Below are 13,611 nucleotides of genomic sequence, written 5' to 3'. Positions count from 1 at the left end.
AAGTGGCTACCTGATCTGACAGGATCCTTGTTTGGTCCATGACATCTGATGTTGTCTTTTCTTTGCCCTTCTTTTAATTGTGTCACCTTCATTGTTAGAGAAACCCAAATCTTCCATTTCTTGAAGAAGCTGCTTTATTTCTATCTTTTAGATCTATTTTGGAAATAAAACAGAATTTGTATTTTTTAAAATAAATTATTATTTCTTATATGGAGAGAGGTTAATGGTGAGGCAAATGATTATGCAAAGATGTTCATTACGAAGACCTAAACTGAAAAATAAAATCAGAGTAAAATTTTAGTTAAAACTGGATCTAGCTTGCATGCATATTCAAAAATATCATGTAAGGTTTAACATATTTATGATCAGAGCATTGACCAATGATGTTCTGTTCAGTAGTTCTGCAGGATTTTCTCTTCTAAGAAGAATTTGTTGTATTCACATTTTTGTTTCCTTTGGGATCCCAGACAATGACTCTGTAGTCTGATTCATTAATATTGGTTGTCTTCAGCAGAGAGTATCCAGATTTGACCTGCCAAGTATTAAATTTTTAATGTGTTACTAGTTCTTTCACAGAGTAAGGCTTGTCTTTGTTCTTTGTATTTTTGTACCAGTACAGCTTGAATCAGAGACTTAATTTCTAGTATCACTAAATACGCCTCATTTTCAAAATACATATACAACGCACATATACAACTATAAAAATGTTTATCGATGAAACATACTTCAATATGAATAGCTACCTTTTAAAATATTTGAAATTATGCATTTCCAAATTTATTTTGAAAAGTGCCAGGGGGTGCTACGTGCTATGTACAATAAGTTAATTATTATGCTATTAACATTGATGATGTTGAATGTGTATTAGTTAATGTGTTAATGACGTGTTAATTACTGTACATGTTGTGAAGAACCTTCAGGCTTGTTCTATGATGCAACATGTCAACTTGAACCAGACCAAGTAATCTGCGACGCAGACTGTAACTCTTAAAAATAACACTTGTAAACATAAATTATAAATTAAATTATGCTTTTTATTATCCTTTTTCTTTCTGGTAGAATGAATAAGTAATTCTTCTGCTATCTGCACCTGTTAGAACCTAATACTGTCAGACTCTGTTTTCCCCAAGAGGATTGGAAGAGATTTGTTATGCAATAACTTCCGCTTTGTTTACTCTCTGGCATCTAGTGTATATTTTATATAGATTCATGTGTTTTGCACCCTGAAAGATCCTTCTTTTTTTGTTTACCAGATTAATTTATAATGGAAGACACTCAGTCTTTGTGCAAGCAGGTAAAAAGGGGCCTTGTTCGATTACCACCACTAGTTGATATTAAACTAATCTATCGATATATGTACTTGTGATTCAGTCTATGGCCCTTCAAGCTTGTTGGCCAAATAGTTGAAACTTCACGAGATCAGTCATAAAAAACTGAATGCCACTTTCTTTTTCTATTTAAAAGGGCCTAGAATTTGCTGCTATTTGAAAACATGGAATAATGCATTTGGTTTTTGCATAAATACTGCTTGAAAATGTCAAATATTCAAATTTCATTACTTCAACTTTTAAATTAATTGTTGCTCACTTCTTATTTGTCAACATTTTTGGAAAATATACCTGATGATAATCTTTAAAAGACTAATTTGGAAAAATATAATAAAATTGTAGAAATATAATAAAATTTATGTTATTCATAAAATATTATTTATTTTTATCCCTCCAAAATCATTTGTCTCATATTAAACAAACCACATTTGTAAAGAATAACCCAAATGAACTAAGAGTCTTGTAGTGAGGATGTTTTTTAAATGACCCAGAGCCAACTCTTAAAAATACAAAAATAGGGCTTCCCTGGTGGCGCAGTGGTTGGGGGTCCGCCTGCCGATTCAGGGGACGTGGGTTCGTGCCCCGGTCTGGGGGGATCCCGCGTGCCGTGGAGCAGCTGGGCCCGTGGGCCGTGGCCGCTGGGCCTGTGCGTCCGGAGCCTGTGCTCCGCGACGGGAGGGGCCGCGGCAGTGAGAGGCCCGCGTACCGCAAATAAATAAATAAATAAAATAAAATAAAATAAAGATGAATGTTCCTTTTAGGCAGTTACTCTATCTTTTAAGTTCTGTTAATATAATATGTACAAAAGGTGGTGAAGAGTTCAGGCTGTAAAGCTAGACTGTCCAGGGTCAAATTCTGGCTCTTTCACTGTCTAGCTGTGTGACTGTGAGCATGGCCTCAGTTTCATGATAATAAAAGTGGGCATAATAATAGTACTTACTTCTTAGGATTGTTAAGATGATTAAATGAGTTAATACAAGTAGAGCACTTTGAGCCAGCTCTGGCACATAGGAAACACTCAATAAATGTGAGGTCTTATTAACCTACCTTTAATATTCTACTGAAAATTATTTGGAAGCATTTAATTGCCACAAGCTCTCCGAATTCCCCGGGACCCATTATGAATGTGAGTTTTTGGTTTTCAGTCATTATAGTCTCGTACCCTATCACAGAGAAACATCTTATTTTTAATGATGATTTTATTACTCCAGTGTTGTGTACATCCACCTGGAGTCATCCCAGGTTTTTTCGTTCATCTAATCTTGTTTGATTTCCTGTAGCACAGCTCTTGTTGAGATTTGTATTGGCATAGAAGGGTATTCTGACCAGGACTTTGGTCTCCCTTGCAAATATTTGTGTCTCTCTTGTTTACAGCCCTGATGCCCTCTTGTAATACCCATGCAAAGGGGATTCTAATAAATCTTGTGCTCAGCATTACACATTGTTTGTTTTAGCTGCCTTCCACTTCATGCTTCCTCCTTTAAGAGCGAGCCATTACGAAAGGTTAGATTCACAGTTAGCAGGCTTTAGCTCTCCCTTTTGAATCAGTGAGGTTGCCGTTTTATTGCTCTCCGACTTACACTTCAGTGATGAGAGTAAACTAGCATCAGATTAAAGGTCAGCAAATCCCATCAAAGAGAGGAATATTAGGGGCAGAGATAGTTGGAGAGGCAGCACACCACTGGGTATTGACAGGGTGATTCCAGGGTATCAGTCAGCAGAATTATAGCTGCCCAGAGAGTCAGTACAGCTTTAATGAGCCTGTGTGAAGAGGAAGAGGGTGGATTTATGTAGTTCCTCATAATTTTCTGTAGAGACTGTTATTGCAGACATTCTGTGGAGTGTTCTGGTCTTTCATTTAATTCAAAGGTCCTGGCGCTTATCCATCCTCTAAATTCCTTTTTGTTAGCTCAAATCAAAGTTGACATTTCCATGGTTTACCACCTAAAACACCCAGTTCAAAATCAGGTTTCTTTTACCAATTTTGAAATCGGTATACTGTTAATAAAAATCTGCAATCATATTTATATTAATGCATATGTATTTCCTCTTCAGAAAAGTGGGTTGAATAATGAACTTTTTTTTTCATAAGTAGGCAGTGGGGGAAAATGTACATTTACACATTGCCCCCTAAGCAACTGGGGGTAAAAACTGATTGTAATTATGATATGGTGCTTTTCCAATGGATCCTAATGTTCATTCTCCTTAAATTGGCTTTCCTAATTAATTGTTTATATGCCCATTTGCGTATGCCCCATCTCGCTCTTTCTGCCCCCAATACCCCTAAACTGGAAAAAAAAAATTTTAATCTCTGGAGGGGAAATGTTTTTAATTGTTCTAATGAGCAATGCTACGTTTAATTGCTGTAATTTTCAGTCCACCTTGATTTTGATGTCTTTATAGTGAATGTGACACATTAATTTCTTATTAGGGGGGATTAAATCTCTGTAGTATCAAAATCTAGAATATGCTCTGGGAAGTCAAGTGTTTATGAAAAATGTCTGGATATCTTTGCTATAGGTTATTTGCTTAAAGAGTTGATATATAGATAGGTTTTTTTTTTTTTTAGCTAAGCTTTTATTTATAGGTCACTAGGAAATAGATGGTTTGTGAGAAAATTATCAATAAATTTGCACTATAATGTTTTCTTTTATTAGCCAAGCCAGCCACCTTTTTGTAATTGGTATTTAAGAATATTCCTTTTTGATTATTTATAAGTAAATGAATGCATTATTAACATAGAGGTCTTGTTTGTGTGATTTGCTGCTTGGAAAATGCTTTCAAGCTTCTCTGCCATTGTCCTCTGTATGCCATGTGGGTGGTCGTGCTTTTCAGACACTTCCATGATTTTTAATGGAATAGAGTGATGGATGTGATACGACCATGAGAAGCACAAATATCCTTTTCAAAGTCCACCGTTGACTGAAACATCTATAGTATTTATAGCAAAATGTAAACTCCTTAAGAGAGATGCAATCAGATGACTATTGAGTGAAAATATAGAAGCCTTCTTCAGTCATTAGTTAGATGCTGTATTTATATTAAAGAGCAAGCACACTTAAAAGTAAAATCTTGTGGAAAGTGTAGTAAAGTTCATGTTTCCTATAATCATGCCATGCTTCACGAAGCCCTTTCAATAAAACTGAGTCTGTGTCCTTTATAATAATACAAATAAAACTTTATGCTGTGCTGTTACATTGGAATGTACTGAGGATGTCAGTGACCTCCATGCTGTATTTACTAGTATGCTATTTTGAGCAATGCCTGTGCATCAGGATAATTTGGTATTACAAAAACAATAAAGTGGACATTCCTTTCTGCAGAAGGAAAAAGGGAACCCAGTGGATATTTGCTATTCATAATGAAGTCAACTGACTGTAATTTGTATACTCACTTTTGAACATTTTAGAGAAAAGGGAAAGAAGATGGCTGCAGCAGAGGCAAAGGAAATGAATACAAAGATAAGCATGAGATTAATTATCTGATAGAGGCAGGGTTCTTACTGCCATGAGGTATATATGAATGACGTTTACTGATCACCTTAAAGTACACGACTAAGTATTGTATGTATTTTTTAAATTCAACAGGGGTCTATTATTTTCATTTGAAAAAAATTATGAATGAAAAAAGGACCATTTTTCTGAAATGGTACACATTTTTCTCCACAGTGGTAGTTTCTGACCCAAATTTTTTATCATATGTGGATTATATGTATTGTTTTTTAAAATACCACGTATTTAATCTTTGAAATATTTGATTAAAGATTTCCAAAATACTAATTGAGAACATGCCTAACTTTGGTCTAATTTTAACAAAACACTGTGTAGCCAGTTACAACATGGTAATGAGTACATTCGCAGGAAGAAGAGAGTCCTTATTTCAGAACAAATAAACACCATTTACTTTCCTTGTGGTCTTCTGCACATGGCCATCCTCTAGATTTCTGAGCTTATTTGAAGCATGTGGTCAGAGACCACTAATAATGAGCAGCTATCATGAGTGTTTCATCATCAGTATATATCAAAGTGCTATTCTACTGCTGGAAGTGATATGAGAGTAAAAGTAACATAAAAGAGCAAAAGAAGAAAACAGATACTTAGGTCATAAACATTGAGAAAGCAAAAAGAAATAATACTACATATCATTATAATATGTTACAGTAATTGGCGGCACAATCTATGGCAAAGAAATTTTAGTATATAAAATGGAAGATTAAAATAAAAAAGAAACCAACCCAATCAGATTTGACCATGTATTGAACATTATCAGAAATCAGATAAAAGTTGGGACTTCCCTGGTGGTCCAGTGGTTAAGACCCCGCGCTTCCAATGCAGGGGGTGTGGGTTTGATCCCTGGTTGGGGAGCTAAGATCCCACATGCCATGTGGTATGGCCAAAAAACAAAAACAAAAGAAGGTAAAAGTTTTAATTGTAGGACAGATTTGTTTCAGATTACATTTAAGATTGCAAAGCTTCCATATTTTTTTTATATTCATGGCATGCTCTTGGTAATGTTTCATTTTCACAGATGATACTAAAGAATTCTGCAACTAGTTCTTTGACTTTGGGGAATGCAGCATTTTAATAAAACGGATTTCAGTCTGTGATTTAAAGTGAATACCACTATTGTTGTCTAAAGTAATGATTATATGCCAGGTACTATTTTAGGCATTTTACATATTTTATAGCATTTAAACTTCACAATGATTGTTTGAGTTGGTGGTGTCTCTATTTATAGGGAATGAGGAGGACTCGCCTACAATATCATAGCTAACAAGCAATAGAATTAGAATTTGAATCCAGGCTATTCCGACTCCATATTCTCCAGTTTAGTATATTCTCCAGCAGTGCAGCTCATTTGTATTGTATTTGCAAAGTGAATTTAAAATCTAATAGTATAACTTATATCTCTAGATATTTGAGGTAGAGTGGGACCCTGGACTTAGAGGAGGATAATCCTGTATTGGAATCATTGTTTTCACATTTACTAGCCATGTGATCTTGAGCAAGTCACTTACCCTCTTTGAAGTTTGGTTTATAGTATGTAGTATTGGTATGTAGTATATGCTTAATACGTATTGAAATTTGAATATAGAGAATTTTTAGCCTGAGCATTAGAATGATACCCAAGTACTAATAATAGCGTTTTGGATTATCACATTAACAACTGTAAAATAAGAAGTTAAAGGTACCTACATAAGCAACAAAAGGTCAGAAAACATTTGCTTTTCGGCAGGAACATTTTGATTGTGAACTGGGTGTGGGAGGAACTTATCAAAGTCTGGAAGATTCGGTCTTCCAGAAAATAGAGTCGGGGAGGAAGCAGCTGTGTGGAGCGGCACACACGACGCCCTCCGTGTTAGAGGGAGCAGGCGCCACAGTGTAATGTTACCCCATTCACAGTGTGGCAGTGATCTTAACTGACAAGACAGGAAATGAAAATGCCATGGCCATCTCATTCTTTAGGGAAAAAAAGGCAAGGGAACAGAATGTGGGAATGTGGGAAAAGGAAGGATTGCAATAAGAGTTTGTGTAACAAATACTGAAAAGTCTTGGAAATACACGTAGTAGAAGAGGGCTAATTGGTTTCTGTGCAAGTCCAAATGTGAACCTTTAGCATTTTCTAGTGAGGAGACCCAGGCATGTGGTAAATTTGAAAAAATCATTGGCACATTAGATCATTAGATCACTGGTAACCACACAGAATAGCTAGTCATAAAGACCTGTAGGTATTAAAGCCAGTGTTATTATAATTCTTTTCCTCCACTTAGGTTCTGAAACTCATTGCTTTTCCTTTATATAGCTTTCAAATTTAGCTGTCATATTTACCAGTCCTAAGAATCTCCTCAGCAGAGCATTTTGTGTGAACATCTATCCCTTTAGATAAAAAGAAAATGGCCGTTTCCTTTTTTCCCCCACTTGTAATAATTTCCTTTAAGAACAGAGCACAGGTAACCCTTTGTGCTAATATGCGTGAGAAACATGGCCTGTTTTTTTTTTCATCCTTTTTTCACTGTCTCATGCAAGCACGGCATACTTCATATCTTGCCCTAGCCTTGTTCTCTTTTTCTGTAGCTGACAGTGCTTATATATCAAGCGCTCCAACAAGATGCAGCTCCATTTAACAAAAAAGTGCCTTAAAAATGTAATTCTTCTTTCTGCATTTTTATTGCACAGTCCATCTGCTCCTTCATCTTGGCTGCTCTTCACTTTCACAGTGACAAGCCTCACTCCTTTTTCTTGTCTCTTGAGGCAAGATCTAATTGGCAAGTGGGAAGTCTTCAAAATTTGCCTTTGCCAGCCAACAGTAGTTTCAGATTTTTATGTAAACAGTTGGTTAAAATAGACTTGAAGGGTAAAGAGAAAATATAATGAAAATGAAGGATTTTTAAAAAGTCCTTTCGCATAGAATGAACACACCTTCCCACAGTAGTAAGGAGCATAATAAATGTTTTCAAGTGGATGAACTGTGCTGTAGTTTTGTCAGTTCCTCGGTAAATATGTAAGTTTGATCAATATTTTTTATGGCCCCAAATAGCAAAATGTTTAGCTTGAATCATTTTTTTTTTTCAGGCTTAACTCTTTTGTGTAAAATATTCCCCTATTTCTGGTAAAATAAATAGTCTGAACTTGTGATGTGGTGGGGATTGGTGGTACAGCCAGGGAGAAGAATTGATCCATAAGTGATCTCTGTCTAACCATTTGCATTGCTGGGAGCCTGCAGAAGTGCCAGAGTCATAGCCTTGGGAATCATACTGGCACAGAAGAACACTGGTGATTGAAGAAATACCTTTAAATGGTTTCACTCTTCTCGTTTAAAGTACGTCTGTGGAACTGCAGGAAAATAACAGCTAGGTTCTGCCTAGGAGTCTAGTACCTGTACAGACCAAGATACTAATAATGTCATTATAGCATCTAGCTGCATTCCATCGAACCTGTAATAAAGGTCATTAGTTGCCTGCTTTCTTGAGTGAGATGGCTTTGCAGCAAGTGCTTGGAGAAAAGTTATCAGTGCTGTATGTTAGAAACAGGCATTCTGCCAACAGCTTTATAATGAAGGTGAAATGTAATAAAGCGATGGATTGACAGTTTATATGTTGAAAGTGAAGGAAATGGAGGTGTGGAGAAGCATTATGGGGAATCTTTCTAGTCATATCTTCAATTTAACCATCAGGGGAAATGCTTCAAAATCTTAGATTTATGAATTTCTAGTAAGCAGTTTCCCAGCATGTAAACAAATCTCAGTGGGCTGTTTTAGGAAGGTAGATTTGGGCAGTGAAGTAATCATTTTTATTCCTCTGATTTTCCAAATAGAAATGGACATATATGATAAAAATGTCAGCCACACTCTCCACGTCAGGGCCCTAACAGGATTACATGTCAGTTCTTAATGTCTCGCTCTGTTTTTCTTTGCCATGAATGGCTGCATTATTGCTCACAGGAACTTCACTGTAATATATGGTAAGAGACAAGTAGCTCTTTATGGCCAGTGATTATTCGGTTTGAATGAAACCTGTGATTTATGTCCATTTAACTGAAAAGCCTTGTAAATTCCCAGTGCTGCATTTTTCCTCAATAGAGAATGAGTCAAGCGAAAGTGACAACTAGGTTGGCGTGGAAATGTGCAGTGCATTGCCGTGTTATATTTAATATGCCTGACATGAAAAACGTGCACACACCACACAGTCACCTTAAATAGGAGTGAAAGTGACATTAGCTTGTAATATGACGGCCATATTCAGTGGATTAGACACTAAAATTGGCTTAAAAGGAGATTTGGAGCTGGAGTGGGATGGGCATGGGGCCGTGGGTTGTGATAGGCAACTAGATCATCTGTCAGTACCTCATAATGTCTTCAAAATTAGTTGTTTTTATAGTTGCGTCTACTGATAGCTACAAAATATTATGATTCTTCCCTTTCCTTACAAGTTTCATCTTTAGACCTAAGAAGAAGAGCATGAAATCCAGGTGCAAATGTTGTTATTCCAGATCTTTCTTTAGGAGATGCTGATATGATTCCATAGGTTTTGTCGTCGTTGTTGTTGATGATGTCTCTTAGCCAGTCAGACCCCACTCAAGGGTCTGCCTTCCCTGGATTTGGGGTTGGCTCCTTAGCTCTATCTCTACTCCACCTGCCCTAACCTCCCTCCCCACCTCCAAACTGAGTCTAGTTTAGATAATGGCGCCTTGAGGGATTTATTTCAGTTCTTTCTTTACTTTGTTTCCAGATTATATTCCAGTTTTCACAACCAAAAAGTAATTGTTTCAAATGAGATCTTATAACCACCAGGCTTATGACCTTCATTTCATTTCCAGGTCTTTTGTTTCATACTTAAACTGTTTCTTACTTAAGGATTTCAGGTGGAAAATTATTTTACCTTTTTTATGTTTGGGGAGGAAAGTGGCAACACGCCTGTATTAATCTCTCTTCTTTAACTGTAATTTGGGTTATGTTTCTCACACTGTGGCTGACTTGATTTTAAAATGAAGAAAGCATTTTAAACAAACAGAAAATAAAGTTGGTATTTTCTTTAATCATCTTTGTAACTTAAGACCACAATTTTGCTTGTTATTTTTAAATAACAGACACAAAATAGAATCTATGGAAAATTATAAGAACAGAAAATACTAGAATTGTCATTGGTTTCAAGGCAGCCGAGAATTCAGGGCCTGCAAAAAATACCTGATCTGGCTTTGTTTTACACGATAATCTGCTAAAACATTTTCCTCTGAGCTAAGACTGTGGTGTGGTAGTTGAGTGAATCAAGAACGAATCCATCCGAGAACAAAATTACAAATTTCATAGGCCTAAGCTTATGAATAATTTGGGATCTACTTTTACAGCATGCTCACTAGAGGGGAAAAAAAATCAAACAACTCAAGTTTCCATAATAGCTTTTTGTTTCTCAGCAGGTCTGAATACTGTACTCTTTACAAAGTCAAAACAATCTGATAACTTTTGTTCATCATTACTATGGCTACTGTATGTCTTCTTTTTGGAAATATTGTAGAGCTAGGTCTTAGTTATGCCTAATTCACAACCGTGTGTAGAACACATTTGAAGTTGCCGTGGTCTGAAGTTATTCTTCAGTCCTGGATGAACAGAGGTTAGTCATGGTCCAGTGGGCTTGGTCCTTGAAATGATGGAGCCACGAAGCTTAGTTAGTGCCCTGTGTTTGCACCTCATTCTCTCAGGTCAAGCCTTCATTGTGTTACAGTGTTGTTCTGTTAGAGAGGCTACTACTGTACAATCTAGCCACTGCAGGTTTCTAATCTGCTTATTTATAATTCAAAAGCTTGCCTATATATTAATGAACCCTTAATGAGCTGTTGAAAATGCCTGAATTACAGTCAGATTATTAAACTCAAACAGCCCCATAATCATACCATTTGAGTGGGCTTTTAGGTACTTTTCACATCTGCAGCTTAGTATTGTGAAGGGTATGCGTTTGTTCGGAGAACGCGTTGTAATAATTTTGACCCGTAATTTATTTATTGCCCTCCGAATGCAGTCGTCTATGCAGATGCTCTCTCCCATTATATGTGGGGCAGGTGCACAGCATGTTGAAAGACAGCTAATTAGGATTTGCTGAAAGATATGCAAAAACTGTGGGCCTATAACAAAGCCAAGTTCATTGTTAAACAATGTTTTACTTTGTTTATATGATTTGTCTAAATCTTAGGGATACTGAAATGAATGTTGTAGTTACAAGTAGATTCCAAATAGGGTTGTTGTTTTTTAACTTTGTAATGCTGTGATAACCAAGGAGCCTAGATGTAAAACCTCTGAAAATGTCCCAGTGTATGTTTTGGATTAAAAACAACAATGTTCAATTTTTAAATGATTGTTTTCCCAAGTTTCAGTTTGAAGATATCAAGATCTTTTGATAACCACACAGTTTGATTCATTCTGGCTCTTGTAAATTTAGGTTCACGAAGATGTTTATAGGTGCCTACAGGAGTGGGTGTTATGACTGGCAGCCATCATAACAGAAGGTGTGACTTTGGCAGGTTAGTAAGCTAGGGAACAGTGAGGTAGGTAGGATGAGGGATAAAATAGTAATTTGAATATAAAGTAAAAAAATAAATAGAAATATTCAAATTAAAAATAATCTTGGAAACTGGGTGTTATTCATAATCATGACTGTTTAATAGAGAAAGAAATCCAGTCACTTTTCCAACTATAGTTATGAAAATGACTTCAGTGTTGATAAATACCTTCTCAACGTTGCCTAACTGTGAAGTGCTCTAGTACTTTTCATCCAAAGGAATATGAAATTTGTGTTGATTTACTTACGATTTTATTTATTTATTTTTACTAATGATTTTAGAAGTAAGAGTTATTATTCATCACAAGGGGAGAATGTTATACCAGCTGAAAATACATACTTATAATTATTTTTATATGTGTCCACTACTATTGAGTTTAAGGGCTGCTTCCTACTGGTATGGTGGTGTTATATACATATTAGGTACGTATAAAAGAGCTATAGATGGGTGATTACTTTGTGTCCTTTGCATTTCTTCCTGACTAATTTCCTTCTTCTATCTTCCTTATAGTCTATTTCCTTGTGTATTAGTCATTGAGCATCTTTTCTTGTTTGCCACACTGTTCAGGGGAGTGTAATAACTTTGACTATGTATGTTGGTTTACTATTACAGAACCTCACCAATGTCCATAAGGAAAAGATCAATATGTATAAGTACAAGGGGAAAACTAGAAACCCGGAAGAACCTTGAAGGTAGATTAAAAAAATAAATTTCCAGGAGAAACATCAATATCTGTAAATACAAAAAAGAAACAACAAATACAAAAATGTGAGCAAAAATTTAGTCTAAAAAGGAGAAACTTAAGGAATTCCCAAACAAATAATATAAAAATGAAACAGAGTCCAAAGTACAAGATAAGATGTTGCTCAGTGAGTCCTTACTTCATTCCAAATGCACAGAAAACTTGGTATGTGGAACTACAAGCATTCTAGGCCATGAGATTCTAGGCCATGAGATTTTAACATCTAACAAAGTGAAGGGAAGAAAATCAAAGATGCTAAATTAAAAATACTAATGTAGCCAATATTTGGCAGTTTCTTCTAGATCTAGAAGAAATAGCAAATACACGTTTGTCTATCTCTAATTACCAGCAATGTGTTGATACCAATTTTATCTGATTTAAGAGAGTTATCTAACTTTTTGGTACCCTAAATTAATTTATTGTCTTAGTATGTTGTGGTTTTCAAACTTTATTTATTTACCTCTGAATAAGCAACAGATATAATTTTAAATTATTGTGAGTTAGTTTTATTACCCAGTTGAAATTATTCTGAAGTATATTTTTAAATGAAAGTGACAGCTTTAAAGTGTTTTGAGGGAGGATATTAAAGTTGTTCATTTGAGTTAAGGCAACCAAGAGCTCTGTCATGCTGTGGGTATAATTCAGGGCATCTAGGAATGAAATCTGTTCTTAAAAAGAATTGATGGTTGTTTTAGGTTAGCATATAAAATCGCAGAGCTGGTGCTCAGTTGAGTACTTGGCAGCTTATAGATGTTACTGTCATGTTAAGTTACACTAGACGCAGAGTGTGCACCACTGTGGATAAACAACAACAGGCACAGACGCAAAAGGCAGACACCAAATGCAGACCTGCAAAATGCCAACTTCCTCCCCCCCCTTCCCCAAGATGCCTTGTAACTAGTATGGGGAACCTGGTTTTAAACAGATTTACAGAGGTTAATTGGGCTGGGATATTTTAGATTATGTTACACATTAATGAAAATGCTGATTTTGAGCTGTCATGACTCCACCGCTTTTTATACCATGATAATTACTTTAAAACTTTGTCTTCTGTGTTGTTGAAAACATCTTGGCAGAAAGCCTGTGACCTGATTAAACCTATGAATTGTCAACTGTGATCTATAGTACTCAGATGAGGTTGCTGACTGGGCATCACTTAGGAAGTTCTTGATTTAAAAGCAAAATTAGATTGAGACTACCGTGTCCAGCACTGTATTGCCATGTTGATGGTGTATTTTCAATACTGTATGTAGTGTCCTGGTTTTATGGTTTGCTGGCAGTTGCTTAACAAATTCATTTAATAATGTATATTTTTAAAGCATAGCTAATTACCCTTATAATGTATGTATTTCTCTTCTCTCCCTGAAATTACATGATGGAAAAGCCCATCTAATCCTGTTTATATTCTAATTTTTGGACATAGCTTGTGAATTAATTATGGGATTTTAAATTCTGTTTTTCCAACTGTATGGAGAAACAAAATAACTACCTT

The 13,611-nt window shown here is 35.8% G+C and overlaps 1 protein-coding gene across 2 annotated transcripts in view; it reads left to right on the top strand.

The window, feature by feature from the left end:
* Positions 1-13,611, top strand: part of PBX3 (PBX homeobox 3) — a 231,861-nt gene that overhangs the window by 154,165 nt on the left and 64,085 nt on the right. The gene's annotated exons all lie outside the window — the stretch shown is intronic.

The sequence above is a fragment of the Globicephala melas genome, chromosome 6 (genome assembly GCF_963455315.2).
Source record: "Globicephala melas chromosome 6, mGloMel1.2, whole genome shotgun sequence".
Taxonomy (NCBI): Eukaryota; Metazoa; Chordata; class Mammalia; order Artiodactyla; family Delphinidae; genus Globicephala; species Globicephala melas.
Note: the sequence above shows the minus strand (reverse complement) of the source record. Positions and strands in the feature narration are given on the sequence as shown.